Here is a 5,606-nt window from a genome sequence, read left to right as displayed (position 1 = left end):
TCCACTGTCCCTCAGGGATGTCCCTGTCCCAGTATGGATCTCCCACAACCACAGTCCCTGTGGGATGTCCCTGTCCCAGTGTGGATCTCCCACAGCCACATTCCCTCAGGGATATCTCTCTCCCAGCATGGATCACCCATGTCCACAGTCCCTCAGGGGTGTCCCTGCCCTGGGGTGTGTCACCCCCAGCCCAGCCCTACCCCTGGGACTGACACCAGACCCAGAGCAGGGAACGCTGTCCGAGCCCTCCCAAACCCTGCTGGGAGGTTCCAGCATTCCCAGCGGATCCCTGGGATGGAGACAGGGATATTAATATCCATCCTGCTGTCACTGCAGTGAGATGACAATGGACTGATTGCATTAAGTGCCCTGTCAGCTCCTCATTAAATGCCTGATTGAGGACTGTCACTGATGACGTTTCTCTAATTAAGACAGAAGGATTGGGAGGTGGGTGGGAAGCCGGATGCGGATCCGGCTGGCACAGCTCTGAGCTCCTGCTGGGCTGGGGGATCCAAGGACAACCCTGCACCCCACTCCCCTCTCTCCCCCCGATTCTGACTTTGGAGAGAGTGTTAATTAAAAACTGTGTCAGAGATTCATCTGCTGAGGGTCCTTTTTTAATTAGCACACCCTCTTAGCAGGAAAACCAGGGAACACAAACAGGGTTTTACATCCCTTCCCGTTCCCTTCTCCCACATTTGCCGCAGCAATAACAGAAGACAGATGACCCAAGGGGGTTTCAGGTGAAGAGGAGCCAAATTTTGGCTTTCTCTGTCCCTTTCTGTCTGGGTGTTAGAGAGGAGGGAGATTCCAGCTGTGTCAGGGACCCTGGGATGTGAAGCCTGTGCCTGCAGAGGACTCTGCTGGAGGGCTCTGGATGGCAGTTGGCACACACTGGGCACGTTAACACGGGGAAAACCCTGTCCCAGAGGTGCCCCAAAGACCAAACCAGCAAAGAATAAATACATTGAGTGCCACAAATGGTTTTGTCAGTGCTGAAGGACATGATCTCTGCAGCTTCATTGCCAGGGGACAGCACCAACCCCTCCGGGAATCAGGGAAACACCTCATTTGGGCATTCCAACAGGGGCTGGAGAGGGAAACACTGAGTTTGGACAGGGTTTGCTGGGTGTCCTGGGTGAGGCCAGGAGTGGGACTCCATGATCCTCGTGGGTGCCTCTCAACTCAGGACATTCCAGGCCTCTCTGCAAAGATCTCCATGTCCCTGGAGAACGTGCTGTGCAATCCAAGTGCTCTCCCAAGCTCACCCACACCCCGATTCTCTGCCCCGCTGTGCCAAGCTGAGCTGGCTTTGGGGGAGCAGTGGGAGAGGGGAATCTCCCCCTGAAGTGCCCAAACCACCTCTCCAGCCTCATAGCAGGGATTTTGATCCACAGCCTCTGGCTTGGAATGATGGAGGGTGGCAATTTCGGAATTCTTCAGAGGAATACAAAGCCCTGATATAATATTCAAGCACGGAGGCACCAAAAACCCTATTAACAGGCTTCTCTTCATTATTCCTTTGATTTGCATGGTGCTGTCTTAATGCAAACTAAATGTAATTATTTCTCGTTGTTGTTTTGCCTGTATTAGTAAAAGCTAGTGCCACAGGGCCTTGTTCAAAAACTACCTGTATAAATATTGTTAAAAATAAATGCATAACATCAATTCTCCCTCGTTCAAGTCACTGTTTATTTAATGCTCTAAAAAGCTAATTACCACTAATTTTATTCTACATCTTCTTCAGGTCTTCCCGTCCCGTAAGATAAAAGAATTAATTGTTAATTAGCATAGCTTTTTTGGAAAGCACTTTTTTTTTTTTTTACTCTTTATCAAAGATTACAAGAGGAGGAAGAGAAGGGGGGAGGAGAGGAAATGAAGCTCTCAATATTCCTGCAGGCTCCAGTGCCAAAATGGGCTTTTTCTTAAAAACATCGACACAAAACTCTTATCTGGCCCTGGGGAGGAGAGGTACCAACTGTGGAGTGTGAAGCCAATAAAAAGCATCAGAATTATTATTGGTTTTCCTTGCACTGGATGTCTGAACACGTTGTTCCTGCCTCTGTCTGCAGCCTGATGGAGTGGGAAACCATCCCACCCCCCAGTGCCAAAATGACTCCTGCACTCTTTATATAATATAATATAATAAATAATATATGACATATAATATATAATATTTAATATATAATATATAAAATATATATTTATATAAAAATATATATAGTATATAATATATAAACCATAATATAACACATGACGTATATACACACATATATAACATAACATATATATTGTTTATAATTTATAAATGTTCATAATATATAATAAATAATATATAATATACAATACATAATATATAATAATATATATTTTTATATCTATATATAAATAATATATAATATAGAATATAGAATATAGAATATAGAATATAGAATATAGAATATAGAATAATATATATTTTAATATGTTTTTATATATAAATAATATATATTATATAGTATATAATATATAACACATGACATATATATACATGTATATAACATAGTATATATATATATTATTATATATTATAGATTATAATATATAATATATAATATATAATAATATATATTTATATATTTTTTATATAAGTAATATATATATTATATAATATACAATATATAATACATAATATAACACATGACATATATATATACACATATATAACATATATATTGTTTATAATTTATAAATGTTTACAATATATAATATATAATAATATATATTTATACGTATTTATATATATAAATAATATATATGTTATATAATATATAATACATAATATAACACATGATGTAAATATACACATACATATTACATAACATATATGTTATATGTTGTTTATAATTGTACATAAGGTTTATGTATAACAGTATATGAATATAAATATTGCATATATTATGTTTATACATAATTCTATATAATGTGCATCATGAATAGAATTATAATATACAATATAAAATATAAAATATACAATACATAATATGTAATATATAATATATAACATATAATATATAATATGCAATCTATTTATATGATATACAATTTATTTATATAATGTGCAATCTATTTATATGATATACAATTTATTTATATAATATGCAATCTATTTATATAATATATAATCTATTTCTATAGTAGGGGTGGAGAGGGTGACATAAATCCCTCCAGAGCCTGTTGGCACAGCCCACACTGCCTTTGGGCTCACCCCACAAATGGTACCTCTTCTCCATCCTGAGGACATGTTCCTGCATGGAAAAACCACTGGAAAACGGAGACTTTTATATGTTTGACCCTTTTCTGGGGCCTCCCTCCACCCCCTTCCCGTGCCTTTAAACCTCCAGTGCACCAAGGACCCCTTGGAGCTTCACCCTTGGGTGTCGTGGTGGGAACTGTTTGAGCCAGAACTGACTGGGTGATGTTTTTATGATTGCTTTTCTCTCCAGTTACTTGGAAATGTTGGGGAACTTTTAATTTGTAACAATGAAGTGAAACTCTCCCGCCTCCGTATTTACATAAATTAGGGAGAGTTTGCACACAGATATTTCCTAGAAGAAAAGACAAAAAAAACCAATTTCAGGATGAGTTTCCCACTTGAAATATTCATGAAGTCAAGCGTAAAATACAGTGACTGATTAGACAGGCTTGTCAAAAATAAGAATTAAGGGCAGAGGCAGAGGGACAGTTTAGGAGCATGTCCTAGGAGGGTTTCTTTTGGGTAAGGCTGGGAGAGTTGAGGGGGTTCACCTGGAGAAGAGAAGGCTCCAGGGAGAACTTGGAACACCTTCCAGGGCCTAAAGGGGCTCCAGGAGAGCTGGAGAGGGACTGGGGACAAGGGATGGAGGGACAGGACACAGGGAATGGCTTCACAGGGACAGAGAGTAGGTTTAGTTGGGATATTGGGGAGAAACTCTTCCCTGTGAGGGTGGGGAGGGGCTGGCACAGGTTTCCCAGAGAAGCTGTGGCTGCCCCTGGATCCCTGGAAGTGTCCAAGGCCAGGTTGGACACTGATCCAGTGGAAGGGGTGGAATGAGATGAGCTTTAAGGTCCCTCTCAACCCAACCCAACCCCACCCATTGCAGGATTCTTGCCCTCTCCACTGAGTCGTGGTGGACTCTCCTGCCCTGGGTTTGTCCCAGCAGAAGGGGACAGTCCCTTGCACCGTGTCCATGCTGCCAACACAGCAGAGCTGGGCTGTCTGTCCAGAAGGAGACAGAAGATTTGGGAGTGGAAAACGAGCATTTATTCAGCAGCAGGAACCAAAGGATCCTGTCACTTCTCAGCAGGGGCAGTCTGAAAAATTCAGTGCTCATGGCCTGTCCTCGCTTTAACTGTCCACATCCACAGCTTATTATCTGCTCCCAGTAAATATTTAAATCTCAGTCAGTTCAGCATTTTGGGCTGTTTTTCCTGTACCTGCAGTCAGAGCACAGTGAGGGTCAGTGATTCAGCTGCTGGCATAATTCATACCCACTATTCTCCAGCATTATCCTATGAATCTACTATTAACCTGAATTATTCCATTAATTCAGTATTTATCTCTGGTGCTGTTAACAGAGTATTTGATTTAACAGTACATGAATATTGCATCCTGCAGCAGGAAGGAGGGGAGAAAAAAAAAAAAAGTGGAAAATTAGAATTTAAAACCAGAACAGGATAATTGCTAATCTAATACACTTGCAAAATTGTTAAACACAAATTCTGCTGGGCTTACCCCAAGCATGGGGCTGACATTTCAATCCAGTTGGCACAGATGGAGCAGTTTGTAATTTGTTCAGAGGGGCACATTCCGGGGAGGATGCTGGAACCCTGATAAATTCACATCTGCTCCATGTTTCCTATGATTTGCTGCAGCTAATTCAAATCCAAGGGTAAAAATCTGTCTTGGAGGAGCAATAACAGCTTGATTTAGTCTTGATGTTTTGTCATTTTGCAGCCGTGGTGGCACCAGGACACACAGGCTGCAGGAAAGGGCTGGGCCCCGCGTGAACAACCCATATGGAGGGACTGGGCTTGGAGAACTGAGCTGCTTTCCCTTCTCACATGTTCTGGTGCCTTCAAAATCGCTCAGAAATTCTTTTTGTTGTTGTTTTTTGCAGACCTTGTGAGTTCCCAGACAGGCTGAAATGAAGACCCAGCCAGCACGAATTTAGGAGGGGCAGGTCCTGTCTGACCAACCTGGTCTCCTTTTATGCCCAGGTGACCCCCCTGGTGGGTGAGGGGAAGGTGTGGATGTGTCTGCCTGGACTTCAGCAAAGCCTTGGACACCATCTCCCATGGGACACTCCTGGAAAAGGCTTGGCCAGGGGCACCCTGTGCTGGGTTAGGGACTGGCTGGAGGGCAGGGCCCAGAGAGTGGTGGGGATGGAGCTGCATCCAGTTGGGATCCGGTCACCAGTGGTGTCCCCAGGGATCAGTGCTGGGCCCAGTTCTGTTTAATGTCTTTAGTGATGATTTAGATGAGGGGATGGAGTTCACCATCAGCAAATGTGCAGCTGACACCAAGCTGGGGGGAGTGTGGATCAGCTGGAAGGCAGGAGGGCTCTGCAGAGGGACCTGGCCAGGCT

The sequence above is a fragment of the Corapipo altera genome, unplaced genomic scaffold, assembly GCF_003945725.1.
Source record: "Corapipo altera isolate COAL_440 unplaced genomic scaffold, ASM394572v1 215, whole genome shotgun sequence".
Lineage (NCBI taxonomy): Eukaryota > Metazoa > Chordata > Aves > Passeriformes > Pipridae > Corapipo > Corapipo altera.
This window is presented reverse-complemented; position numbering follows the sequence as displayed.